Source organism: Nerophis ophidion, linkage group LG06 (assembly GCF_033978795.1).
Source record: "Nerophis ophidion isolate RoL-2023_Sa linkage group LG06, RoL_Noph_v1.0, whole genome shotgun sequence".
NCBI classification, from domain to species: domain Eukaryota; kingdom Metazoa; phylum Chordata; class Actinopteri; order Syngnathiformes; family Syngnathidae; genus Nerophis; species Nerophis ophidion.
Window position 1 is genome coordinate 10,343,836 of NC_084616.1, and position 27,941 is coordinate 10,371,776.

The 27,941-nt window shown below is 39.2% G+C and overlaps 1 protein-coding gene and 23 non-coding genes across 24 annotated transcripts in view; 23 read left to right on the top strand and 1 right to left on the bottom strand.

Moving 5' to 3' along the window:
* Window positions 1-27,941, bottom strand: part of pou6f1 (POU class 6 homeobox 1) — a 58,892-nt gene that overhangs the window by 13,603 nt on the left and 17,348 nt on the right. The gene's annotated exons all lie outside the window — the stretch shown is intronic.
* On the top strand, window positions 174-246 carry trnar-ucg (transfer RNA arginine (anticodon UCG)). Its single transcript has one exon. It is a non-coding gene; the product is annotated as a tRNA-Arg (tRNA).
* Window positions 2,562-2,634, top strand: trnar-ucg (transfer RNA arginine (anticodon UCG)). Its single transcript has one exon. It is a non-coding gene; the product is annotated as a tRNA-Arg (tRNA).
* On the top strand, window positions 3,750-3,822 carry trnar-ucg (transfer RNA arginine (anticodon UCG)). Its single transcript has one exon. It is a non-coding gene; the product is annotated as a tRNA-Arg (tRNA).
* On the top strand, window positions 4,938-5,010 carry trnaq-uug (transfer RNA glutamine (anticodon UUG)). Its single transcript has one exon. It is a non-coding gene; the product is annotated as a tRNA-Gln (tRNA).
* Window positions 6,712-6,784, top strand: trnar-ucg (transfer RNA arginine (anticodon UCG)). Its single transcript has one exon. It is a non-coding gene; the product is annotated as a tRNA-Arg (tRNA).
* Window positions 7,300-7,372, top strand: trnar-ucg (transfer RNA arginine (anticodon UCG)). The gene has a single exon. It is a non-coding gene; the product is annotated as a tRNA-Arg (tRNA).
* trnar-ucg (transfer RNA arginine (anticodon UCG)) lies at window positions 7,899-7,971 on the top strand. Its single transcript has one exon. It is a non-coding gene; the product is annotated as a tRNA-Arg (tRNA).
* On the top strand, window positions 9,098-9,170 carry trnar-ucg (transfer RNA arginine (anticodon UCG)). The gene has a single exon. It is a non-coding gene; the product is annotated as a tRNA-Arg (tRNA).
* On the top strand, window positions 9,678-9,750 carry trnar-ucg (transfer RNA arginine (anticodon UCG)). Its single transcript has one exon. It is a non-coding gene; the product is annotated as a tRNA-Arg (tRNA).
* On the top strand, window positions 10,279-10,351 carry trnar-ucg (transfer RNA arginine (anticodon UCG)). Its single transcript has one exon. It is a non-coding gene; the product is annotated as a tRNA-Arg (tRNA).
* Window positions 10,880-10,952, top strand: trnar-ucg (transfer RNA arginine (anticodon UCG)). The gene has a single exon. It is a non-coding gene; the product is annotated as a tRNA-Arg (tRNA).
* trnar-ucg (transfer RNA arginine (anticodon UCG)) lies at window positions 12,602-12,674 on the top strand. The gene has a single exon. It is a non-coding gene; the product is annotated as a tRNA-Arg (tRNA).
* Window positions 13,820-13,892, top strand: trnar-ucg (transfer RNA arginine (anticodon UCG)). Its single transcript has one exon. It is a non-coding gene; the product is annotated as a tRNA-Arg (tRNA).
* On the top strand, window positions 14,426-14,498 carry trnar-ucg (transfer RNA arginine (anticodon UCG)). Its single transcript has one exon. It is a non-coding gene; the product is annotated as a tRNA-Arg (tRNA).
* trnar-ucg (transfer RNA arginine (anticodon UCG)) lies at window positions 15,029-15,101 on the top strand. The gene has a single exon. It is a non-coding gene; the product is annotated as a tRNA-Arg (tRNA).
* Window positions 17,627-17,699, top strand: trnar-ucg (transfer RNA arginine (anticodon UCG)). Its single transcript has one exon. It is a non-coding gene; the product is annotated as a tRNA-Arg (tRNA).
* On the top strand, window positions 18,223-18,295 carry trnar-ucg (transfer RNA arginine (anticodon UCG)). Its single transcript has one exon. It is a non-coding gene; the product is annotated as a tRNA-Arg (tRNA).
* On the top strand, window positions 18,824-18,896 carry trnar-ucg (transfer RNA arginine (anticodon UCG)). Its single transcript has one exon. It is a non-coding gene; the product is annotated as a tRNA-Arg (tRNA).
* trnar-ucg (transfer RNA arginine (anticodon UCG)) lies at window positions 19,404-19,476 on the top strand. The gene has a single exon. It is a non-coding gene; the product is annotated as a tRNA-Arg (tRNA).
* trnar-ucg (transfer RNA arginine (anticodon UCG)) lies at window positions 21,387-21,459 on the top strand. Its single transcript has one exon. It is a non-coding gene; the product is annotated as a tRNA-Arg (tRNA).
* On the top strand, window positions 22,605-22,677 carry trnar-ucg (transfer RNA arginine (anticodon UCG)). The gene has a single exon. It is a non-coding gene; the product is annotated as a tRNA-Arg (tRNA).
* On the top strand, window positions 23,814-23,886 carry trnar-ucg (transfer RNA arginine (anticodon UCG)). Its single transcript has one exon. It is a non-coding gene; the product is annotated as a tRNA-Arg (tRNA).
* On the top strand, window positions 25,016-25,088 carry trnar-ucg (transfer RNA arginine (anticodon UCG)). The gene has a single exon. It is a non-coding gene; the product is annotated as a tRNA-Arg (tRNA).

A 27,941-nucleotide genomic window follows, 5' to 3' on the forward strand; every position in this document is an offset into this window, starting at 1 on the left:
CCCCTAACCCTTTAGATCACATTTGTTCACGCAAGATTTGGGGTTTGAAGGACAAGAGTCTGGCTTTTTGGTGGGACAGAATGGTTATGTGTGCTGTGTCAATGTTATTGTATTAGACATTAAGAACTGCTCGAAGCCTGGTTGCACATAAAAAATTTCAGTATGTGTCAGAAGACCATGTGGCCTAATGGACAAGGCGTCTGACTTCGGATCAGAAGATTGAGGGTTCAAGTCCCTTCATGGTTGTAATTTCAGTTACTTTTCTGGTCAGGAAGAAATAGTATTAGTAGTGACTTTAGTTGATATAACTAGATCTTTATCTGGATCTTGCTTCTAAACTAGAGCTGACCAATCTAAGTCCATGATCATAAACTGATAGGAAAGCGAGGAAAGACAATTGGACGGTTTTCACTAGATTTTCCCCTTCAGACCAAAGACTGCAAACACCCGATTATCTTGTGTCTTATAAGACTGTCTGAGTTGTGTTTAGAGTGAATTAGTCTTGGTGATCAGCTCCAAAAAAGGAAATATTATACAAGTTTAATATTTACGATCAAACCTAACACCTAACCTAACACCTAACCCTTTAGATCACATTTGTTCACGCAATTTTTTGGGTTTGAAAAACGAGAGTCTGGCTTTTTGGTGGGGTAGAAGAGTTCTGTGTGCTCTGTCGATGTTATTGTAGCACACATTAAGAACTACTCAAAGCCCGGTTGGGTGTATTTATGTGTTGAGTCTATAGCAGGTTAAAAATCTCATCAAGTGTCAGAAGACCATGTGGCCTAATGGATAAGGCGTCTGACTTCGGCTCAGAAGATAGAGGGTTCGAGTACCTTCATGGTTGTAGCTCCAGTTACTTTTCTGGTCAGGAATAAATAGTATTAGTAGTGACTTAAGTTGATATCACTAGATCTTTATCTGGAACTTGCTTGTAAACTAGAGTTTACCAATCTAATTCCATGATCATAAACTGATAGGAAAGCAAGGTAAGACAATTGGACTGTTTACACTAGTTTTTCCCCTTCAGACCAAAGACAGCAAACACCCGATTATCTTGTGTCTTATAAGACTGTCTGGGGTATGTTTAGAGTGAATTAGTCTTGGTGATCAGCTCCAAAACAGGAAATATTATACAAGTTTAATATTTACGATCAAAACTCTTTGACGAACACCGACGCCTAACCCTTTAGATCACATTTGTTCACGCAATTTTTTGGGTTTGAAAAACGAGAGTCTGGCTTTTTGGTGGGGTAGAAGAGTTCTGTGTGCTCTGTCGATGTTATTGTAGCACACATTAAGAACTGCTCAAAGACCGGTTGTCTGTATTTATGTGTTGAGTCTATAGCAGGTTAAAAATCTCAATAAGTGTCAGAAGACCATGTGGCCTAATGGATAAGGCGTCTGACTTCGGATCAGAAGATTGAGGGTTCGAGTCCCTTCATGCTTGTAATTCCAGTTAATTTTCTGGTCAGGAATAAATAGTATTAGTAGTGACTTAAGTTGAAATCACTAGATTTTTATCTGGAACTTGCTTGTAAAATAGAGCTGACCAATCTAAGTCCATGATCATAAACTGATGAGAGAGCCAGATAAGACCCATAAAGACAATTGGACTGTCTTTGACCAGATTTCTCCCTTCAGACCAAAGGCAGCAAACAACCGATCATCTTGTGTCTTATAAGACTGTCTGAGGTGTGTTAGGAGTAAATTAGTCTTGGTGATCAGCTCCAAAACAGGAAATATTGAACATGTTGGATCAAAACTCTTTATGTCTGTAAGGAACACAGACGCCCAACCCTTTAGGTCACATTTGATCACGCAATCTTTCGGTTTTGAAGGACGAGAGTCTGACTTTTTGGGGGTTGGTAGCTGTGTCGATGTTATTGTAGCAGACATTAAGAACTGCTCAAAGCCTGGTTGTTTGTATTCTTGTGTTGAGTCTATAGCAGATAGACAATCTTATCAACAGTCAGAAGACCGCGTGGCCTAACGGATAAGGCGTCTGACTTCGGATCAGAAGATTGAGGGTTCAAGTCACTTCATGGTTTGAATTCCAGTCACTTTTCTGGTCAGTTTAGAAGTGACTTATGTTGATATCACTGAATCTTTATCTGGATCTTGCTTGTAAACTGGAGCTGACCAATTTAAGTCGACGATCAGAGACTGAACGTCATTTGAAGTGGGTAAGACAGTTGGACTATTTTGGACCAGATTTTCCCCCTCAGACCAAAGACAGCAAACACCAGATTATCTTGTGTCTTATAAGATTATCTGAGGTGTGTTAAGAGTGAATTAGTCTTGGTAATCAGCTCCAAAACAGGAAATATTGAACCTGTTGGATCAAAACTCTTTATGTCTGTAAGGAACGCCGATGCCCAACCCTTTAGATCACATTTGATCACGCAATCTTTCGGTTTGAAGGACGAGAGTCTGACTTTCTGGGGGTTGGTAGCTTTGTCGATGTTATTGTAGCAGACATTAAGAACTGCTCAAAGCCTGGTTGTTTGTATTCTTGTGTTGAGTCTATAGCAGATAGAAAATCTAATAAGCAGGCAGAAGACCATGTGGCCTAATGGGTAAGGCGTCTGACTTCGGATCAGAAGATTGAGGGTTCGAGTCCCTTCATGGTTGTAAGTCCAGTTACTTTTCTGGTCAGGAATAAATAATATTAGTAGTGACTTAAGTTGATTTCACTAGATCTTTATCTGGAACTTGCTTGTAAACTAGAGCTGACCAATCTATGTCCATGATCATAAACTGAGGGGAGAGCGAGGTAAGACCCATAAAGACAATTGGATTGTCTTTGACCAGATATTCCCCTTCAGACCAAAGACAGCAAACAACCGATTATCTTGTTTCTTATAAGATTGTCTGAGGTGTGTTAAGAGTGAATTAGTCTTGGTAATCAGCTCCAAAACAGGAAATATTGAACATGTTGGATCAAAACTCTTTATGTCTGTAAGGAACGCCGATGCCCAACCCTTTAGATCACATTTGATCACGCAATCTTTCGGTTTTGAAGGACGAGAGTCTGACTTTTTTGGGGGTTGGTAGCTGTGTCGATGTTATTGTAGCAGACATTAAGAACTGCTCAAAGCCTGGTTGTTTGTATTCTTGTGTTGAGTCTATAGCAGATAGAAAATCTAATCAACAGTCAGAAGACCATGTGGCCTAATGGATAAAGCGTCTGAATTCGGATCAGAAGATTGAGGGTTCGAGTCCCTTCGTGGTTGGAATTCCAGTCACTTTTCTGGTCAGTTTAGAAGTGACTTATGTTGATATCACTGAATCTTTAACTGGATCTTGCTTGTAAACTGGAGCTGACCAATCTAAGTCAACGATCAGAGACTGAACGTCATTTGAAGTGGGTAAGACAATTGGACTATTTTGGACCAGATGTTCCCCTTCAGACCAAAGACAGCAAACACCTGATTATCTTGTGTCTTATAAGATTATCTGAGGTGTGTTAAGAGTGAATTAGTCTTGGTAATTAGCTCCAAAACAGGAAATATTGAACATGTTTAATTTTTACGATGAAAACTCTTTGAGGAACACCGATGCCTCACATTTTTTCACGCAAGATTTGGGGTTTGAAAGACGAGAGTCTGGCTTTTTGGTGGGGCAGAATGGTTCTGTGTGCTCTGTCTATGTTATTGTAGCAGAAATTAAGAACTGCTGAAAGCCTGGTTGTTTGTCTTTATGTGTTGAGTCTATAGCAGATGAAAAAATGAAATTTTGTGCCCGAAGGCCATGTGGCCTGATGGATAAGGCGTCTGACTTCGGATCAGAAGATTGAGGGTTCAAATCCCTTCATGGTTGTAATTCCAGTTACTTTTCTGGTCAGGAGGATATAGTATTAGTAGTGACTTTAGTTGATAACACTACATCTTTATCTGGATCTTGCTTGTAAACTATAGCTGAACAATCTATGTCCATGACCATAAACTGATAGGAAAGCGAGGTAAGATACATAAAGACAATTGGATTGTCTTTGACCAGATTTCTCCCTTCAGACCAAAGACAGCAAACAACCGATTATCTTGTGTCTTATAAGATTGTCTGAGGTGTGTTAAGAGTGAATTAGTCTTGGTAATCAGCTCCAAAACAGGAAATATTGAACATGTTAGATCAAAACTCTTTATGTCTGAAAAGAACGCCGAAGCCCAACCCTTTAGATCACATTTGATCACGCAATCTTTCGGTTTTGAAGGACGAGAGTCTGAATTTTTGGGGGTTGGTAGCTGTGTCGATGTTATTGTAGCAGCCATTAAGAACTGCTCAAAGCTTGGTTGTTTGTATTTTTGTGTTGAGTCTATAGCAGATAGAAAATCTAACCAGCGGGCAGAAGACCATGTGGCCTAATGGCTAAGGCGCCTTACTTCGGATCAGAAGATTGAGGGTTCGAGTCCCTTCATGGTTGTAATTCCAGTTACTTTTCTGGTCATGAATAAATAGTATTAGTAGTGACTTAAGTAGATCTTTATCTGGAACTTGCTTGTAAACTAGAGCTGACCAATCTAAGTCCATGATCATAAACTGATGAGAGAGCGAGGTAAGACCCATAAAGACAATTGGATTGTCTTTTACCAGATTTTCCCCTTCAGACCAAAGACAGCAAACAACCGATTATCTTGTGTCTTATAAGACTGTCTGAGGTGTGTTAAGAGTGAATTAGTCTTGGTAATCAGCTCCAAAACAGGAAATATTGAACATGTCGGATCAAAACTCTTTATGTCTGAAAGGAACGCCGAAGCCCAACACTTTAGATCACATTTGATCACGCAATCTTTCGGTTTTGAAGGACGAGAGTCTGGCTTTTTGGGGTTGGTGGCTGTGTCGATGTTATTGTAGCAGACATTAAGAACTGCTCAAAGCCTGGTCTGTCTTCATGTGTTGAGTCTATAGCAGATAAACAATCTCAGTAGGTGTCAGAAGACCATGTGGCCTAATGGATGAGGCGTCTGACTTTGGATCAGAAGATTGAGGGTTCGAGTCCCTTCATGGTTGTAATTCCAGTTACTTTTCTGGTCAGGAATAGATAGTATTAGTAGTGACTTAAGTTGATATCACTAGATCTTTATCTGGAAATTGCTTGTAAACTAGAGCTGACCAATTTAAATCCATGATCATAAACTGATGAGAGAGCGAGGTAAGACCCATAAAGACAACTCGATTGTCTTTGACCAGATTTTCCCCTTCAGACCAAAGACAGCAAACAGCCGATTATCTTGTGTCTTATAAGATTGTCTGAGGTGTGTTAAGAGTGAATTAGTGTTGGTAATCAGCTCCAAAACAGGAAATATTGAACATGTCGGATCAAAACTCTTTATGTCTGAAAGGAACGCCGACGCCCAACCCTTTAGATCACATTTGATAACGCAATCTTTCGGTTTTGAAGGACGAGAGTCTGGCTTTTTGGGAGTTGGTAGCTGTGTCGATGTTATTGTAGCAGACAATTAGAACTGCTCAAAGCCTGGTTGTTTGTATTTTTGTGTTGAGTCTATAGCAAATAGAAGATCTAATCAGTAGTCAGAAGAACATGTGGCCTAATGGATAAGGCGTCTGGCTTCGGATCAGAAGATTGAGGGTTCAAGTCCCTTCGTGGTTGTAATTCAAGTTACTTTTTCTGGTCAGGAAGAAATAGTATTAGTAGTGACTTATGTTGATTTCACTACATCTTTATCTGGATCATGCTTTCAAACAAGAGCTGACTAGCCTGTATCCATGATCATAAACTGATAAGAGAGTGAGGAAAGACAATTGGACTGTTTTTGACCAGATTTTCCCCTTCAGACCAAAGACAGCAAACACCCGATTATCTTGTGTCTTATAAGATGGTCTGAGGTGTGTTAAGAGTGAATTTGTCTTGGTGATCAGTTTCAAAAAAACAAGAAACATTGAATATGTTTAAATTTTACGATCAAAACTCTTTGAGGAACACCAACCCCTAACGCTTTAGATCACATTTGTTCACGCAAGATTTGGGGTTTGAAGGACAAGAGTCTGGCTTTTTGGTGGGACAGAATGGTTCTGTGTGCTGTGACAATGTTATTGTAGCACACATTAAGAACTGCTCGAAGCGTGGTTGTTTGTCTTTATGTGTTGAGTCCATAGCAGATAAAAAATTTCAGTAAGTGTCAGAAGACCATGTGGCCTAATGGACAAGGCGTCTGACTTCGGATACGAAGATTGAGGGTTGAAGTCCCTTCATGGTTGTATTTTCAGGTACTTTTCTGGTCAGGAAGAAATAGTATTAGTAGTGACTTTAGTTGATATACCTAGATCTTTATCTGGATCTTGCTGACCAATCTAAGTCCATGATCATAAACTGATAGGAAAGCAAGGTAAGACAATTGGACTGTTTTCACTAGATTTTCCCCTTCAGACCAAAGACAGCAAAAACTCGATTGTCTTGTGTCTTATAAGACTGAGTTATTTTAAGAGTGAATTAGTCTTGGTGATCAGCTCCAAAACAGGAAATATTATACAAGTTTTGTATTTACGATCAAAACTCTTTGACGAACACCGACGCCTAACCCTTTAGATCACATTTGTTCACGCGATTTTTCGGGTTTGAAAGACGAGAGTCTGGCTTTTTGGTGGGGTAGAAGAGTTCTGTGTGCTCTGTCGATGTTATTGTAGCACACATTAACAACTGTTCATGTGTTGAGTCTAAAGCAAATAAAAAAATCTCAACAAGTGTCAGAAGACCATGTGGCCTAATGGATAAGGCGTCTGACTTCGGATCAGAAGATTGAGGGTTCGAGTCCCTTCATGGTTGTAATTCCAGTTACTTTTCTGGTCAGGAATAAATAGTATTAGTAGTGACTTAAGTTGATATCACTAGATCTTTATCTGGAACTTGCTTGTAAACTACAGCTGACCATGATCATAAACTGATGAGAGAGCGAGGTAAGACCCATAAAGACAATTGGACTGTCTTTGACCAGATTTTCCCCTTCAGACCAAAGACAGCAAACACCTGATTATCTTGTGTCTTATAAGATTGTCTGAAGTGTGTTAAGAGTGAATTAGTCTTGTTAATCAGCTCCAAAACAGGAAATATTGAACATGTTAGATCAAAACTCTTTGTCTGTAAGGAACGCCGACGCCCATCCCTTTAGATCACATTTGATCACGCAATCTTTCGGTTTTGAAGGACGAGAGTCTGACTTTTTGGGGGTTGGTGGCTGTGTCGATGTTATTGTAGCAGACATTAAGAACTGCTCAAAGCTTGGTTGTTTGTATTCTTGCGTTGAGTCTATAGCAGATAGAAAATCTAATCAGCAGTCAGAAGACCATGTGGCCTAATTGATAAGGCGTCTGACTTCGGATCAGAAGATTGAGGGTTCGAGTCCCTTCATGGTTGTAATTCCAGTTACTTTTCTGGTCAGGAATAAATAGTATTAGTAGTGACTTAAGTTGATATCACTAGATCTTTATCTGGAACTTGCTTGTAAACTACAGCTGACCAATCTAAGTCCGTGATCATAAACTGATGAGAGAGCGAGGTAAGACCCATAAAGACAATTGGACTGTCTTTGACCAGATTTTCCCCTTCAGACCAAAGACAGCAAACACCTGATTATCTTGTGTCTTATAAGATTGTCTGAAGTGTGTTAAGAGTGAATTAGTCTTGTTAATCAGCTCCAAAACAGGAAATATTGAACATGTTGGATCAAAACTCTTTGTCTGTAAGGAACGCCGACGCCCATCCCTTTAGATCACATTTGATCACGCAATCTTTCGGTTTTGAAGGACGAGAGTCTGACTTTTTGCGGGTTGGTGGCTGTGTCGATGTTATTGTAGCAGACATTAAGAACTGCTCAAAGCTTGGTTGTTTGTATTCTTGCGTTGAGTCTATAGCAGATAGAAAATCTAATCAGCAGTCAGAAGACCATGTGGCCTAATGGATAAGGCGTCTGACTTCGGATCAGAAGATTGAGGGTTCAAGTCCCTTAATGGTTGGAATTCCAGTCACTTTTCTGGTCAGTTTAGTAGTGACTTATGTTGATATCACTGAATCTTTATCTGGATCTTGCTTGTAAACTGGAGCTGACCAATCTAAGTCAACGATCATAGACTGAATGTCATTTGAAGTGGGTAAGACACATAAAGACAATTGGACTATTTTGGACCAGATTTTCCCCTTCAGACCAAAGGCAGCAAACACCTGATTATCTTGTGTCTTATAAGATTGTCTGAGGTGTGTTAAGAGTGAATTAGTCTTGGTAATCAGCTCCAAAACAGGAAATATTGAACATGTTTAATTTTTACGATGAAAGCTCTTTGAGGAACACCGATGCCTCACATTTGTTCACGCAAGATTTGGGGTTTGAAAGATAAGAGTCTGGCTTTTTGGTGGGGCAGAATGGTTCTGTGTGCTCTGTCGATGTTATTGTAGCAGAAATTAAGAACTGCTGAAAGCCTGGTTGTTTGTCTTTATGTGTTGAGTCTATAGCAGATGAAAAAATGAAACTTTGTGCCTGGAGGCCATGTGGCCTAATGGATAAGGCGTCTGACTTCGGATCAGAAGATTGAGGGTTCAAATCGCTTAATGGTTGTAATTCCAGTTACTTTTCTGGTCAGGAAGAAATAGTATTAGTAGTGACTTTAGTTGATATCACTACATCTTTATCTGGATCTTGCTTGTAAGCTATAGCTGACCAATCTATATGTCCATTATCATAAACTGATAGGAAAGCGAGGTAAGATACATAAAGACAATTGGATTGTCTTTGACCAGATTTCTCCCTTCAGACCAAAGACAGCAAACAACCGATTATCTTGTGTCTTATAAGACTGTCTGAGGTGTGTTAAGAGTGAATTAGTCTTGGTAATCAGCTCCAAAACAGGAAATATTGAACATGTTAGATCAAAACTCTTTATGTCTGAAAAGAACGCCGAAGCCTAACCCTTTAGATCACATTTGATCACGCAATCTTTCGGTTTTGAAGGACGAGAGTCTGGCTTTTTGGGGGTTGGTAGCTGTGTCGATGTTATTGTAGCAGACATTAAGAACTGCTCAAAGCCTGGTTGTTTGTATTTTTGTGTTGAGTCTATAGCAGATAGAAAACCTAATCAGCAGTCAGAAGACCATGTGGCCTAATGGATAAGGCGTCTGACTTCGGATCAGAAGCTTGAGGGTTCAAGTCCCTTCATGGTTGAAATTCAAGTTACTTTTCTGGTCAGGAAGAAATAGTATTAGTAATGACTTAAGTTGATATCACTATATCTACATCTGGATCATGCTTTCAGAAAAGAGCTGACTAGCCTATATCCACAATCATTAACTGATAAGAGAGTGAGGAAAGACAATTATACTGTTTTAACTGGATTTTCCCCTTCAGACCAAAGACAGCAAACACCCGATTATCTTGTTTCTTATAAGATAGTCTGAGGTGTGTTAAGAGTGAATTTGTCTTGGTGATCAGCTCCAAAAAAACAAGAAACATTGAATATGTTTAAATTTTACGATCAAAACTCTTTGAGGAACACCAACCTCTAACCCTTTAGATCACATTTGTTCACGCAAGATTTGGTGTTTGAAGGACAAGAGTCTGGCTTTTTGGTGGGACAGAATGGTTCTGTGTGCTGTGTCAATGTTATTGTAGCACACATTAAGAACTGCTCGAAGCCTGGTTGCAGATAAAAAATGTCAGTATGTGTCAGAAGACCATGTGGCCTAATGGACAAGGCGTCTGACTTCGGATCAGAAGATTGAGGGTTCAAGTCCCTTCATGGTTGTAATTTCAGTTACTTTTCTGGTCAGGAAGAAATAGTACTAGTAGTGACTTTAGTTGATATAACTAGATCTTTATCTGGATCTTGCTTGTAAACTAGAGCTGACCAATCTAAGTCCATGATCATAAACTGATAGGAAAGCGAGGTAAGACAATTGGACTGTTTTCACCAGATTTTCCCCTTCAGACCAAAGACAGCAAACACCCGATTATCTTGTGTCTTATAAGACTGTCTGAGGTGTGTTAAGAGTGAATTAGTCTTGGTGATCAGCTCCAAAAAAGGAAATATTATACAAGTTTAATATTTACGATCAAACCTAACACCTAACCTAACACCTAACCCTTTAGATCACATTTGTTCACGCAATTTTTTGGGTTTGAAAAACGAGAGTCTGGCTTTTTGGTGGGGTAGAAGAGTTCTGTGTGCTCTGTCGATGTTATTGTAGCACACATTAAGAACTGCTCAAAGCCCGGTTGTTTGTATTTATGTGTTGAGTCTATAGCAGATAAAAAATCACAACAAGTGTCAGAAGACCATGTGGCCTAATGGATAAGGCGTCTGACTTCGGATCAGACGACTGTGGGTTCGAGTCCCTTCATGGTTGTAATTCCAGTTACTTTTCTTGTCAGGAATAAATAGTATTAGTAGTGACTTAAGTTGATATCACTAGATCTTTATCTGGAACTTGCTTGTAAAATAGAGCTGACCAATCTAAGTCCATGATCATAAACTGATGAGAGAGCGAGGTAAGACCCATAAAGACAATTGGACTGTCTTTGACCAGATTTCTCCCTTCAGACCAAAGACAGCAAACAACCGAGCATCTTGTGTCTTATAAGACTGTCTGAGGTGTGTTAAGAGTGAATTAGTCTTGGTGATCAGCTCCAAAACAGGAAATATTGAACATGTTGGATCAAAACTCTTTATGTCTGTAAGGAACACCGACGCCCAACCCTTTAGATCACATTTGATCACGCAATCTTTCGGTTTTGAAGGACGAGAGTCTGACTTTTTGGGGGTTGGTAGCTGTGTCGATATTATTGTAGCAGACATTAAGAACTGCTCAAAGCCTGGTTGTTTGTATTTTTGTGTTGAGTCTATAGCAGATAGAAAACCTAATCAGCAGTCAGAAGACCATGTGGCCTAATGGATAAGGCGTCTGACTTCGAATCAGAAGTTTGAGGGTTCAAGTCCTTTCATGGTTGAGATTCAAGTTACTTTTCTGGTCAGGAAGAAATAGTATTAGTAGTGACTTAAGTTGATATCACTATATCTACATCTGGATCATGCTTTCAAACAAGACCTGACTAGCCTATATCCACGATCATAAACTGATAAGAGATTGAGGAAAACCAATTGGACTGTTTTTGACCAGATTTTCCCCTTCAGACCAAAGACAGCAAACACCTGATTATCTTGTGTCTTATAAGACTGTCTGAGTTATGTTAAGAGTGAATTAGTCTTGGTGATCAGCTCCAAAACAGGAAATATTATACAAGTTTTATATTTACGATCAAAACTCTTTGACGAACACCGACGCCTAACCCTTTAGATCACATTTGTTCACGCAATTTTTTGGGTTTGAAAGACGAGAGTCTGGCTTTTTGGTGGGGTAGAAGAGTTCTGTGTGCTCTGTCGATGTTATTGTAGCACACATTAAGAACTGTTCAAAGCCCGGTTGTTTGTATTTATGTGTTGTCTATAGCAAATAAAAAAATCTCAACGAGTGTCAGAAGACCATGTGGCCTAATGGATAAGTAGTGACTTAAGTTGATATCACTTGATCTTTATCTGGAACTTGCTTGTAAACTACAGCTGACCAATCTAAGTCCATGATCATAAACTGATGAGAGAGCGAGGTAAGACCCATAAAGACAATTGGACTGTCTTTGACCAGATTTTCCCCTTCAGACCAAAGACAGCAAACAACCGATCATCTTGTGTCTTATAAGACTGTCTGAGGTGTGTTAAGAGTGAATTAGTCTTGGTGATCAGCTCCAAAAAAGGAAATATTATACAAGTTTAATGTTTACGATCAAAACTCTTTGACGAACACCGACGCCTAACCCTTTAGATCACATTTGTTCACGCAATTTTTTGGGTTTGAAAAACGAGAGTCTGGCTTTTTGGTGGGGTAGAAGAGTTCTGTGTGCTCTGTCGATGTTATTGTAGCACACATTAAGAACTGCTCAAAGCCCGGTTCTTTGTATTTCTGTGTTGAGTCTATAGCAGATAAAAAATCTCAACAAGTGTCAGAAGACCATGTGGCCTAATGGATAAGGCGTCTTACTTCGGATCAGAAGATTGAGGGTTCGAGTCCCTTCATGGTTGTAATTCCAGTTACTTTTCTTGTCAGGAATAAATAGTATTAGTAGTGACTTAAGTTGATATCACTAGATCTTTATCTGGAACTTGCTTGTAAACTACAGCTGACCAATCTAAGTCCATGATCATAAACTGATGAGAGAGCGAGGTAAGACCCATAAAGACAATTGGACTGTCTTTGACCAGATTTTCCCCTTCAGACCAAAGACAGCAAACAACCGATTATCTTGTGTCTTATAAGATTGTCTGAGGTGTGTTAAGAGTGAATTAGTTTTGGTAATAAGCTCCAAAACAGGAAATATTGAACAAGTTGGATCAAAACTCTTTGTCTGAAAGGAACGCCGACGCCCGACCCTTAAGATCACATTTGATCACGCAATCTTTCGGTTTTGAAGGACGAGAGTCTGGCTTTTTGGGGGTTGGTAGCTGTGTCGATGTTATTGTAGCAGACATTAAGAACTGCTCAAAGCCTGGTCTGTCTTCATGTGTTGAGTCTATAGCAGATAAACAATCTCAATAAGCGTCAGAAGACCATGTGGCCTAATGGATAAGGCATCTGACTTCGGATCAGAAGACTGAGGGTTCGAGTCCCTTCGTGGTTGTAATTCCAGTTGATTTTCTGGTCAGGAATAAATAGTATTAGTAGTGACTTAAGTTGATATCACTAGATCTTTACCTGGAAATTGCTTGTAAACTAGAGCTGACCAATCTAAATCCATGATCATAAACTGATGAGAGAGCGAGGTAAGACCCATAATGACAACTGGATTGTCTTTGACCAGATTTTCCCCTTCAGACCAAAGACAGCAAACACCCGATTATCTTGTGTCTTATAAGATAGTCTGAGGTGTGTTAAGAGTGAATTTGTCTTGGTTATCAGTTTAAAAAAAACAAGAAACATTGAATATGTTTAAATTTTACGATCAAAACTCTTTGAGGAACACCAAACCCTAACCCTTTAGATCACAATTGTTCACGCAAGCTTTGGGGTTTGAAGGACAAGAGTCTGGCTTTTTGGTGGGACAGAATGGTTCTGTGTGCTGTGACGGTGTTATTGTAGCACACATTAACAACTGCTCGAAGCCTTGTTGTTTGTCTTTATGTGTATAGTCTATAGCAGATAAACAATCTCAATAACTGTCAGAATACCATGTGGCCTAATGGACAAGGTGTCTGACTTCGGATATGAAGATTGAGGGTTCTAGTCCCTTCATGGTTGTAATTTCAGTTACTTTTCTGGTCAGGAAGAAATAGTATTAGTAGTAACTTTAGTTGATATCACTAGATCTTTATCTGGAACTTGCTTGTAAAATAGAGCTGACCAATCTAAGTCCATGTTCATAAACTGATGAGAGAGCGAGGTAAGACCCATAAAGACAATTGGACTGTCTTTGACCACATTTCTCCCTTCAGACCAAAGACAGCAAACAACCGAGCATCTTGTGTCTTATAAGACTGTCTGAGGTGTGTTCAGAGTGAATTAGTCTTGGTGATCAGCTCCAAAACAGGAAATATTGAACATGTTGGATCAATACTCTTTATGTCTGTAAGGAACGCCGACGCCCAACCCTTTGGATAAAATTTGATCACGCAATTTTTCGGTTTTGAAGGACGAGAGTCTGACTTTTTGGGGGTTGGTAGCTGTGTCGATATTATGGTAGCAGACATTAAGAACTGCTCAAAGCCTGGTTGTTTGTATTTTTGTGTTGAGTCTTTAGCAGATAGAAAATCTAATCAGCAATCAGAAGACCATGTGGCCTAATGGATAAGGCGTCTGACTTCGAATCAGAAGATTGAGGGTTCAAGTCCCTTCATGGTTGAGAGTCAAGTTACTTTTCTGGTCAGGAAGAAATAGTATTAGTAATGACTTAAGTTGATATCACTATATCTACATCTGGATCATGCTTTCAAACAAGAGCTGACTAGCCTATATCCACGATCATAAACTGATAAGAGAGTGAGGAAAGACAATTGGACTGTTTTAACTGGATTTTCCCCTTCAGACCAAAGACAGCAAACACTCGATTATCTTGTGTCTTATAAGATGGTCTGAGGTGTGTTAAGAGTGAATTTGTCTTGGTGATCAGCTCCAAAAAAACAAGAAACATTGAATATGTTTAAATTTTACGATCAAAACTCTTTGAGGAACACCAACCCCTAACCCTTTGGATCACATTTGTTCATGCAAAATTTGGGGTTTGAAGGACGAGAGTCTGGCTTTTTGGTGGGACAGAATGGTTCTGTGTGCTGTGTCGATGTTATTGTAGCACACATTAAGAACTGCTCGAAGCTCGGTTGTTTGTCTTTATGTGTTGAGTCTATAGCAGAAAAAAAATTTCAGTATGTGTCAGAAGACTATGTGGCCTAATGGACAAGGCGTCTGACTTCGGATCAGAAGATTGAGGGTTCAAGTCCCTTCATGGTTGTAATTTCAGTTACTTTTCTGGTCAGGAAGAAATAGTATTAGTAGTGACTTTAGTTTATATAACTAGATCTTTATCTGGATCTTGCTTGTAAACTAGAGCTGACCAATCTAAGTCCATGTTCATAAACTGATAGGAAAGCGAGGTAAGACAATTGGACTGTTTTCACTAGATTTTCCCCTTCAGACCAAAGACAGCAGACACTCGATTGTCTTGTGTCTTATAAGACTGTCTGAGGTGTGTTAAGAGTGAATTAGTCTTGGTGATCAGCTCCAAAACAGGAAATATTATACAAGTTTTATATTTACGATCAAAACTCTTTGACGAACACCGACGCCTAACCCTTTAGATCACATTTGTTCACGCAATTTTTTGGGTTTGAAAGACGAGAGTCTGGCTTTTTGGTGGGGTAGAAGAGTTCTGTGTGCTCTGTCGATGTTATTGTAGCACACATTAAGAACTGTTCAAAGCCCGGGTGTTTGTATTTATGTGTAGAGTCTATAGCAGGTTAAAAATCTCAACAAGTGCCAAAAGACCATGTGGCCTAATGGATAAGGCGTCTGACTTCGGATCAGAAGATTGAGGGTTCGAGTCCCTTCATGGTTGTAATTCCAGTTACTTTTCTGGTCACATTAAGAACTGTTCAAAGCCTGAATGTTTGTATTTATGTGTTGAGTCTATAGCAGATAAAAAATCTCAATAACTTTTAAGAGACCATGTGGCCTAATAGATAAGGCGTCTGACTTCGGATTAGAAGATTGAGGGTTCAAGTCCCTTCATGGTTGTAACTCGAGGTACTTTTCTGGTCAGGAATAAATAGTATTAGTATTGACTTATGTTGATTTCACTACATCTTTATCTGGAACTTGCTTGTAAACTAGAGCTGACCAATCTAAGTCCATGATCATAAACTGATGAGAGAGCGAGGTAAAACCCATAAAGACAATTGGATTGTCTTTGACCAGATTTTCCCCTTCTGACCAAAGACAGCAAACACCAGATTATCTTGTGTTTTATAAGATTATCTGAGGTGTGTTAAGAGTGAATTAGTCTTGGTAATCAGCTCCAAAACAGGAAATATTGAACCTGTTGGATCAAAACTCTTTATGTCTGTAAGGAACGCCGATGCCCAACCTTTTAGATCACATTTGATCACGCAATCTTTCGGTTTGAAGGACGAGAGTGTGACTTTCTGGGGGTTGGTAGCTTTGTCGATGTTATTGTAGCAGACATTAAGAACTGCTCAAAGCCTGGTTGTTTGTATTTTTGTGCTGAGTCTATAGCAGATAGAAAATCTAATTAGCAGGCAGAAGACCATGTGGCCTGATGGATAAGGCGTCTGACTTCGGATCAGAAAATTGTAGGTTCAAGTCCCCTCATGGTTGTAATTCCAGTTACTTTTCTGGTCAGGAAGAAATAGTATTAGTAGTAACTTTAGTTGATACAACGAGATCTTTATCTGGATCTTGCTTGTAAACTAGAGCTGACCAATCTAAGTCCATGATCATAAACTGATAGGAAAGCGAGGTAAGACAATTGGACTGATTTCACTAGATTTTCCCCTTCAGACCAAAGACAGCAAACACCCGATTATCTTGTGTCTTATAAGACTGTCTGAGGTGTGTTAAGAGTGAATCAGTCTTGGTGATCAGCTCCAAAAAAGGAAATATTATACAAGTTTAATATTTACGATCAAAACTCTTTGACGAACACCGACACCTAACCCTTTAGATCACATTTGTTCACGCAATTTTTTGGGTTTGAAAGACGAGAGTCTGGCTTTTTGGTGGGGTAGAAGAGTTCTGTGTGCTCGGTCGATGTTATTGTAGCACACATTAAGAACTGTTCAAAGCCCGGTTGTTTGTATTTATGTGTTGAGTCTATAGCAAATAAAAAAATCTCAACGAGTGTTAGAAGACCACGTGGCCTAATGGATAAGGCGTCTGACTTCGAATCGGAAGATTGAGGGTTCGAGTCCCTTCATGGTTGTAACGCTAGTTACTTTTCTGGTCAGGAATAAATAGTATTAGTAGTGACTTAAGTTGATATCACTTGATCTTCATCCGGAACTTGCTTGTAAACTAGAGCTGACCAATCTAAGTCCATGATCATAAACTGATGAGAGAGCGAGGTAAGACCCATAAAGACAATTGGGCGGTCTTTGACCAGATTTTCCCCTTCAGACCAAAGACAGCAAACAACCGATCATCTTTTGTCTTATAAGACTGTCTGAGGTGTGTTAAGAGTGAATTAGTGTTGGTGATCAGCTCCAAAAAAGGAAATATTATACAAGTTTAATATTTACGATCAAAACTCTTTGACGAACACCGACGCCTAACCCTTTAGATCACATTTGTTCACGCAATTTTTTGGGTTTGAAAAACGAGAGTCTGGCTTTTTGGTGGGGTAGAAGAGTTCTGTGTGCTCTGTCGATGTTATTGTAGCACACATTAAGAACTGCTCAAAGCCCGGTTGTTTGTATTTATGTGTTGAGTCTATAGCAGATAAAAAATCTCAACAAGTGTCAGAAAACCATGTGTCCTAATGGATAAGGCGTCTGACTTCGGGTAAGAAGATTGAGGGTTCGAGTCCCTTCATGGTTGTAATTCCAGTTACTTTTCTGGTCAGGAAGAAATAGTATTAGTAGTGACTTAAGTTGATTTCACTAGATTTTTATCTGGAACTTGCTTGTAAACTAGAGCTGACCAATTCATGTCCATGATCAAAAACTGATGAGAGAGCGAGGTAAGACCCATAAAGACAATTGGATTGTCTTTGACCAGATTTTCCCCTTCAGACCAAAGACAGCAAACACCCGATCATCTTGTGTCTTATAAGACTGTCTGAGGTGTGTTAAGAGTGAATTAGTCTTGGTAATCAGCTCCAAAACAGGAAATATTGAACATGTTGGATCAAAACTCTTTATGTCTGAAAGGAACGCCGACGCCCAACCCTTTAGATCACATTTGATCACGCAATCTTTCGGTTTTAACGGACGAGAGTCTGACTTTTTGGGGGTTGGTAGCTGTGTCGATGTTATTGTAGCAGACATTAAGAACTGCTCAAAGCCTGGTTGTTTGTATTCTTGTGTTGAGTCTATAGCAGATAGAAAATCTAATCAGCAGTCAGAAGACCATGTGGCCTAATGGATAAGGCGTCTGACTTCGGATCAGAAGATTGAGGGTTCAAGTCCCTTCATGGTTGGAATTCCAGTCACTTTTCTGGTCAGTTTAGTAGTGACTTATGTTGATATGACTGAATCTTTATCTGGATCTTGCTTGTAAACTGGAGCTGACCAATCTAAGTCAACGATCATAGACTGAACGTCATTTGAAGTGGGTAAGACACATAAAGACAATTGGACTATTTTGGACCAGATTTTCCCCTTCAGACCAAAGGCAGCAAACACCTGATTATCTTGTGTCTTATAAGATTGTCTGAGGTGTGTTAAGAGTGAATTAGTCTTGTTAATCAGCTCCAAAACAGGAAATATTGAACATGTTTAATTTTTACGATGAAAACTCTTTGAGGAACACCGATGCCTCACATTTGTTCACGCAAGATTTGGGGTTTGAAAGATAAGAGTCTGGCTTTTTGGTGGGGCAGAATGGTTCTGTGTGCTCTGTCGATGTTATTGTAGCAGAAATTAAGAACTGCTGAAAGCCTGGTTGTTTGTCTTTATGTGTTGAGTCTATAGCAGATGAAAAAATGAAACTTTGTGCCCGGAGGCCATGTGGCCTAATGGATAAGGCGTCTGACTTCGGATCAGAAGATTGAGGGTTCAAATCCCTTCATGGTTGTAATTCCAGTTACTTTTCTGGTCAGGAAGAAATAGTATTAGTAGTGACTTTAGTTGATATCACTACATCTTTATCTGGATCTTGCTTGTAAGATATAGCTGACCAATCTATGTCCATGATCATAAACTGATAGGAAAGCGAGGTAAGATACATAAAGACAATTGGATTGTCTTTGACCAGATTTCTCCCTTCAGACCAAAGACAGCAAACAACCGATTATCTTGTGTCTTATAAGATTGTCTGAGGTGTGTTAAGAGTGAATTAGTCTTGGGAATCAGCTCCAAAACAGGAAATATTGAACATGTTAGATCAAAACTCTTTATGTCTGAAAAGAACGCCGAAGCCTAACCCTTTAGATCACATTTGATCACGCAATTTTTCGGTTTTGAAGGACTAGAGCATGGCTTTTTGGGGGTTGGTGGCTGTGTCGATGTTATTGTAGCAGACATTAAGAACTGCTCAAAGCCTGGTTGTTTGTATTTTTGTGTTGAGTCTATAGCAGATAGAAAACCTAATCAGCAGTCAGAAGACCATGTGGCCTAATGGATAAGGCGTCTGACTTCGGATCAGAAGGTTGAGGGTTCAAGTCCCTTCATGGTTGAAATTCAAGTTACTTTTCTGGTCAGGAAGAAATAGTATTAGTAATGACTTAAGTTGATATCACTATATCTACATCTGGATCATGCTTTCAGACAAGAGTTGACTAGCCTATATCCACAATCATAAACTGATAAGAGAGTGAGGAAAGACAATTATACTGTTTTAACTGGATTTTCCCCTTCAGACCAAAGACAGCAAACACCCGATTATCTTGTTTCTTATAAGATAGTCTGAGGTGTGTTAAGAGTGAATTTGTCTTGGTGATCAGCTCCACAAAAACAAGAAACATTGAATATGTTTAAATTTTACGATCAAAACTCTTTGAGGAACACCAACCTCTAACCCTTTAGATCACATTTGTTCACGCAAGATTTGGTGTTTGAAGGACAAGAGTCTGGCTTTTTGGTGGGACAGAATGGTTCTGTGTGCTGTGTCAATGTTATTGTAGCACACATTAAGAACTGCTCGAAGCCTGGTTGCAGATAAAAAATGTCAGTATGTGTCAGAAGACCATGTGGCCTAATGGACAAGGCGTCTGACTTCGGATCAGAAGATTGAGGGTTCAAGTCCCTTCATGGTTGTAATTTCAGTTACTTTTCTGGTCAGGAAGAAATAGTATTAGTAGTGACTTTAGTTGATATAACTAGATCTTTATCTGGATCTTGCTTGTAAACTAGAGCTGACCAATCTAAGTCCATGATCATAAACTGATAGGAAAGCGAGGTAAGACAATTGGACTGTTTTCACTAGATTTTCCCCTTCAGACCAAAGACAGCAAACACCCGATTATCTTGTGTCTTATAAGACTGTCTGAGGTGTGTTAAGAGTGAATTAGTCTTGGTGATCAGCTCCAAAAAAGGAAATATTATACAAGTTTAATATTTACGATCAAACCTAACACCTAACCTAACACCTAACCCTTTAGATCACATTTGTTCACGCAATTTTTTGGGTTTGAAAGACGAGAGTCTGGCTTTTTGGTGGGTTAGAAGAGTTCTGTGTGCTCTGTCGATGTTATTGTAGCACACATTAAGAACTGTTCAAAGCCCGGTTGTTTGTATTTATGTGTTGAGTCTATAGCAAATAAAAAAATCTCAACGAGTGTCAGAAGACCATGTGACCTAATGGATAAGGCGTCTGACTTCGGATCAGAAGATTTAGGGTTCGAGTCCCTTCATGGTTGTAATTCCAGTTACTTTTCTGGTCAGGAATAAATAGTATTAGTAGTGACTTAAGTTGATATCACTTGATCTTTATCTGGAACTTGCTTGTAAACTACAGCTGACCAATCTAAGTCCATGATCATAAACTGATGAGAGAGCGAGGTAAGACCCATAAAGACAATTGGACTGTCTTTGACCAGATTTTCCCCTTCAGACCAAAGACAGCAAACAACCGATCATCTTGTGTCTTATAAGACTGTCTGAGGTGTGTTAAGAGTGAATTAGTCTTGGTGATCAGCTCCAAAAAAGGAAATATTATACAAGTTTAATATTTACGATCAAAACTCTTTGACGAACACCGACGCCTAACCCTTTAGATCACATTTGTTCACGCAATTTTTTGGGTTTGAAAAACGAGAGTCTGGCTTTTTGGTGGGGTAGAAGAGTTCTGTGTGCTCTGTCGATGTTATTGTAGCACACGTTAAGAGTGACTTAGTCATGGTAATCAGCTCCAAAACAGGAAACATTGAACATGTTAGATCAAAACTCTTTATGTCTGTAAGGAACGCCGACGCCCAACCCTTTAGATCACATTTGATCACGCAATCTTTCGGTTTTGAAGGACGAGAGTCTGACTTTTTGGGGGTTGGTAGCTGTGTCGATGTTGTTGTAGCAGATATTAAGAACTGCTCAAAGCTTGGTTGTTTGAATTTTTGTGTTGAGTCCATAGCAGATAGAAAATCTAATCAGCAGGCAGAAGACCATGTGGCCTAATCAAGAAGGCGTCTGACTTCGGATAAGAAGATCGAGGTTTCGAGTACCTTCATGGTTGTAATTCCAGTTACTTTTCTGGTCAGGAATAAATAGTAAGATCTTTATCTGCAACTTGCTTGTAAACTAGAGCTGACCAATCTAAGTCCATGATCATAAACTGATGAGAGAGTGAGGTAAGACCCATAAAGACAATTGGATTGTCTTTGACCAGATTTTCCCCGTCAGACCAAAGACAGCAAACAACCGATTATCTTGTGTCGTATAAGATTGTCTGAGGTGTGTTAAGAGTGAATTAGTTTTGGTAATAAGCTCCAAAACAGGAAATATTGAACAAGTTGGATCAAAACTCTTTGTCTGAAAGGAACGCCGACGCCCGACCCTTTAGATCACATTTGATCACGCAATCTTTCGGTTTTGAAGGACGAGAGTCTGGCTTTTTGGGGGTTGGTGGCTGTGTCGATGTTATTGTAGCAGACATTAAGAACTGCTCAAAGCCTGGTCTGTCTTCATGTGTTGAGTCTATAGCAGATAAACAATCTCAATAAGCGTCAGAAGACCATGTGGCCTAATGGATAAGGCATCTGACTTCGGATCAGAAGACTGAGGGTTCGAGTCCCTTCATGGTTGTAATTCCAGTTACTTTTCTGGTCAGGAATAAATAGTATTAGTAGTGACTTAAGTTGATATCACTAGATCTTTACCTGGAAATTGCTTGTAAACTAGAGCTGACCAATCTAAATCCATGATCATAAACTGATGAGAGAGCGAGGTAAGACCCATAATGACAACTGGATTGTCTTTGACCAGATTTTCCCCTTCAGACCAAAGACAGCAAACACCCGATTATCTTGTGTCTTATAAGATAGTCTGAGGTGTGTTAAGAGTGAATTTGTCTTGGTGATCAGTTTTAAAAAAACAAGAAACATTGAATATGTTTAAATTTTACGATCAAAACTCTTTGAGGAACACCAAACCCTAACCCTTTAGATCACAATTGTTCACGCAAGCTTTGGGGTTTGAAGGACAAGAGTCTGGCTTTTTGGTGGGACAGAATGGTTCTGTGTGCTGTGACGGTGTTATTGTAGCACACATTAACAACTGCTCGAAGCCTTGTTGTTTGTCTTTATGTGTATAGTCTATAGCAGATAAACAATCTCAATAACTGTCAGAATACCATGTGGCCTAATGGACAAGGTGTCTGACTTCGGATATGAAGATTGAGGGTTCTAGTCCCTTCATGGTTGTAATTCCAGTTACTTTTCTGGTCAGGAAGAAATAGTATTAGTAGTAACTTTAGTTGATATCACTAGATCTTTATCTGGAACTTGCTTGTAAAATAGAGCTGACCAATCTAAGTCCATGTTCATAAACTGATGAGAGAGCGAGGTAAGACCCATAAAGACAATTGGACTGTCTTTGACCACATTTCTCCCTTCAGACCAAAGACAGCAAACAACCGAGCATCTTGTGTCTTATAAGACTGTCTGAGGTGTGTTCAGAGTGAATTAGTCTTGGTGATCAGCTCCAAAACAGGAAATATTGAACATGTTGGATCAATACTCTTTATGTCTGTAAGGAACGCCGACGCCCAACCCTTTGGATAAAATTTGATCACGCAATTTTTCGGTTTTGAAGGACGAGAGTCTGACTTTTTGGGGGTTGGTAGCTGTGTCGATGTTATTGTAGCAGACATTAAGAACTGCTCAAAGCCTGGTTGTTTGTATTTTTGTGTTGAGTCTATAGCAGATAGAAAATCTAATCAGCAGTCAGAAGACCATGTGGCCTAATGGATAAGGCGTCTGACTTCGAATCAGAAGATTGAGGGTTCAAGTCCCTTCATGGTTGAGAGTCAAGTTACTTTTCTGGTCAGGAAGAAATAGTATTAGTAATGACTTAAGTTGATATCACTATATCTACATCTGGATCATGCTTTCAAACAAGAGCTGACTAGCCTATATCCACGATCATAAACTGATAAGAAAGTGAGGAAAGACAATTGGACTGTTTTAACTGGATTTTCCCCTTCAGACCAAAGACAGCAAACACCCGATTATCTTGTGTCTTATAAGATAGTCTGAGGTGTGTTAAGAGTGAATTTGTCTTGGTGATCAGCTCCAAAAAAACAAGAAACATTGAATATGTTTAAATTTTACGATCAAAACTCTTTGAGGAACACCAACCCCTAACCCTTTGGATCACATTTGTTCACGCAAAATTTGGGGTTTGAAGGACGAGAGTCTGGCTTTTTGGTGGGACAGAATGGTTCTGTGTGCTCTGTCGATGTTATTGTAGCACACTTTAAGAACTGCTCAAAGCCCGGTTGTTTGTATTTATGTGTTGAGTCTATAGCAGATAAAAAATCTCAACAAGTGTCAGAAGACCATGTGGCCTAATGGATAAGTTGTCTGTCTTCGGATCAGAAGATTGAGGGTTTGAATTCCTTCATGGTTGTAACTTCAGTTACTTTTCTGGTCAGGAAGAAATAGTATTAGTAGTGACTTTAGTTGATATAACTAGATCTTTATCTGGATCTTGCTTGTAAACTAGAGCTGACCAATCTAAGTCCATGATCATAAACTGATAGGAAAGCGAGGTAAGACAATTGGACTGTTTTCACTAGATTTCCCCCTTCAGACCAAAGACAGCAAACACCTGATTATCTTGTGTCTTATAAGACTGTCTGAGGTGTGTTAAGAGTGAATTAGTCTTGGTGATCAGCTCCACAAAAGGAAATATTATACAAGTTTAATATTTACGATCAAAACTCTTTGACGAACACCGACGCCTAACCCTTTAGATCACATTTGTTCACGCAATTTTTTGGGTTTGAAAAACGAGAGTCTGGCTTTTTGGTGGGGTAGAAGAGTTCTGTGTGCTGTGACGATGTTATTGTAGCACACATTAAGAACTGCTCAAAGCCCGGATGGTTGTATTTATGTGTTGAGTCTATAGCAGATAAAAAATCTCAACAAGTGTCAGAAGACCATGTGGCCTAATGGATAAGGCGTCTGACTTCGGATCAGAAGATTGAGGGTTCGAGTCCCTTCATGGTTGTAATTCCAGTTACTTTTCTGGTCAGGAATAAATAGTATTAGTAGTGACTTAAGTTGATATCACTAGATCTTTATCTGGAAATTGCTTGTAAAATAGAGCTGACCAATCTAAATCCATGATCATAAACTGATGAGAGAGCGAGATAAGACCCATTAAGACAATTGGACTGTCTTTGACCAGATTTCTCCCTTCAGACCAAAGACAGCAAACAACCGATCATCTTGTGTCTTATAAGATTATCTGAGTTGTGTTAAGAGTCAATTAGTCTTGGTGATCAGCTCCAAAACAGGATATATTGAACATGTTGGAACAAAACTCTTTATGTCTGTAAGGAACGCCGACGCCCAACCCTTTAGATAAAATTGGATCACGCAATCTTTCGGTTTTGAAGGACGAGAGTCTGACTTTTTGGGGGTTGGTAGCTGTGTCGATATTATGGTAGCAGACATTAAGAACTGCTCAAAGCCTGGTTGTTTGTATTTTTGTGTTGAGTCTATAGCAGATAGAAAATTTACTCAGCAGTCAGAAGACCATGTGGCCTAATGGATAAGGCGTCTGACTTCGGATTAGAAGATTGAGGGTTCAAGTCCCATCATGGTTGTAATTTCAGTTACTTTTCTGGTCAGGAAGAAATAGTATTAGTAGTGACTTAAGTTGATTTCACTAGATCTTTATCCGGAACTTGCTTGTAAACTAGAGCTGACCAATCTATGTCCATGATCATAAACTGATGAGGGAGCGAGGTAAGACCCATAAAGACAATTGGATTGTCTTTGACCAGATTTTCCCCTTCAGACCAAAGACAGCAAACAACCGATTATCTTGTGTCTTATAAGATTATCTGAGGTGTGTTAAGAGTGAATTAGTCTTGGTAATCAGCTCCAAAACAGGAAATATTGAACATGTTGGATCAAAACTCTTTATGTCTGTAAGGAACGCCGACGCCCAACCCTTTAGATTACATTTGATCACGCAATCTTTCGGTTTTGAAGGACGAGAGTCTGACTTTTTGGGGGTTGGTAGCTGTGTCGATATTATTGTAGCAGACATTAAGAACTGCTCAAAGCCTGGTTGTTTATATTTTTGTGTTGAGTCTATAGCAGATAGAAAATCTATTCAGCATGCAGAAGACCATGTGGCCTAATGGACAAGGCATCTGACTTCGGATCAGAAGATTGAGGGTTCGAGTCCCTTCGTGGTTGTAATTCCAGTTACTTTTCTGGTCAGGAAGAAATAGTATTAGTAGTGACTTTAGTTGATATAACTAGATCTTTATCTGGATCTTGCTTGTAAACTAGAGCTGACCAATCTAAGTCCATGATCATAAACTGATAGCAAAACGAGGTAAGACAATTGGACTGTTATCACTAGATTTTCCCTTTCAGACCAAAGACAGCAAACACTCGATTATCTTGTGTCTTATAAGACTGTCTGAGGTGTGTTAAGAGTGAATTAGTCTTGGTGATCAGTTTCAAAAAAACAAGAAACATTGAATATGTTTAAATTTTACGATCAAAACTCTTTGAGGAACACCAACCCCTAACCCTTTAGATCACATTTGTTCACGCAAGATTTGGGGTTTGAAGGACAAGAGTCTGGCTTTTTGGTGGGACAGAATGGTTCTGTGGGCTGTGACGATGTTATTGTAGCACACATTAAGAACTGCTCGAAGCCTGGTTGTTTGTCTTTATGTGTATAGTCTATAGCAGATAAAAAATCTCAATAACTGTCAGAAGACCATGTGGCTAATGGACAAGGCGTCTGACTTCGGATCAGAAGATTGAGGATTCAAGTCCCTTCATGGTTGTAATTCTAGTTACTTTTCTGGTCAGGAAGAAATAGTATTAGTAGTAACTTTAGTTGATATAACTAGATCTTTATCTGGATCTTGCTTGTAAACTAGAGCTGACCAATCTAATTCCATGATCATAAACTGATAGGAAAGCGAGGTAAGACAATTGGACTGTTTTCACTAGATTTTCCCCTTTAGACCAAAGACAGCAAACACTCGATTATCTTGTGTCTTTAAAGACTGTCTGAGGTGTGTTAAGAGTGAATTAGTCTTGGTGATCAGCTCCAAAACAGGAAATATTATACAAGTTTAATATTTACGATCAAAACTCTTTGACGAACACTGACGCCTAACCCTTTAGATCACATTTTTTCACGCAATTTTTTGGGTTTGCAAAACAAAAGTCTGGCTTTTTGGTGGGGTAGAAGAGTTCTGTATGCTCTGTCGATGTTATTGTAGCACACATTAAGAACTGTTCAAAGCACGGTTGGTTGTATTTATGTGTTGAGTCAATAGCAGATAAAAAATCTCAACAAGTGTGAGAAGACCATGTGGCCTAATGGATAAGGCGTCTGACTTCGGATCAGAAGATTGAGGGTCGAGTCCCTTCGTGGTTGTAATTCCAGTTACTTTTTCTGGTCATGAAGAAATAGTATTAGTAGTGACTTAAGTTGATATCACTCAATCTTTATATGGATCTTGCTTGTAAACTAGAGCTGACCAATCCTAGTCCATCCTCATAAACTGATCAGAGACTAAATGTCTTCTGAAGTGGGTAAGACACATGAAGACAATTGGACTGTTTTTGACTAGATTTTCCCCTTCAGACCAAAGACAGCAAACACCTGATTATCTTGTGTCTTATAAGATTGTCTGAGGTGTGTTAAGAGTAAAAGGTTGGGGACCACTGCACTAGGCCAGGCCGCCCCTAAAATGCCTAAAATGCATTGATAAATGACTGGGTTTTGGTGATTAAAAAATTAGACGTATTACTAACCGTCAGGAATTTTAACGCGTATTATCATCATATCGTTTACTGTTCCATCCCTCATCCATTAACAAGTAAAAAGTCAAAGGCGGTTACGGCATGTTGTTGCTACAATAGTGGTCAATTTTTTAGGGAATTACGGCAAATGACGAGAGCGGTCGCGGCTTTTGCCGCAGTTAACGTGGTTAAATTCATATTTTTAGTGACTAAATGACCAATTTTGGGGCATTTTTATAGATTACTCACCTGGACAGGACGGTGTGGCGCAGTTGGGAGAGTGGCCGTGCCAGCAACCTAAGGGTCCCTGGTTCAATCCCCACCTTCTACCAACCTTGATGTGTCCTTGAGCAAGATACTTCACCCTTGCTCCTGATTCGTTTACTTTTTTTCCCCACACTTCACACAGGCTCTTGGAACAGAACTTCTAGGAATTTTGAGTCCCTACTATAATGGAGGATATTTATTTTGCGGTTCACAAAGGACAGAACCCGCCCTTCATTCATTAATTCCACATTCACACATTGATGGCGGTAAGCTACATTTGTCACGACATCTGCACATACTCTTCGTTGGCTTGCACTGATTTATTGGGCATATTCTCTTCATCTGTACCAATACTCTTGTTTTATTCTGTATATTGTACAGTTTTTTTGTATATTGTATTTCTTATTGTTTTTATTGGATAGATTATTTCAACTCTTATTTTTTATCTTTATTGCTTATGTGATGTATTTTTAGTCCATATTCGTTTTCACTACCGCACCTTAAATTGGAGTCCTTAATCTTGTTATATGCAAATACAAACCCCGTTTCCATATGAGTTGGGAAATTGTGTTAGATGTAAATATAAACGGAATACAATGATTTGCAAATCATTTTCAACCCATATTCAGTTGAATATGCTACAAAGACAACATATTTGATGTTCAAACTGATAAAAACATTTTTTTTTTTTTTGCAAATAATCATTAACTTTAGAATTTGATGCCAACAACACGTGACAAAGAAGTTGGGAAAGGTGGCAATAAATACTGATAAAGTTGAGAAATACTTATTTGGAACATCCCACAGGTGTGCAGGCTAATTGGGAACAATTGTGTGCCCTGATTGGGTATAAAAGCAGCTTCCATGAAATGCTCAGTCATTCACAAACAAGGATGAGGCGAGGGTCACCAATTTGTAAGTAAAATGTCAAACAGTTTTAGAACAACATTTCTCAACGAGCTAATGCAAGGAATTTAGGGATTTTACCATCTACGGTCCGTAAAATCATCA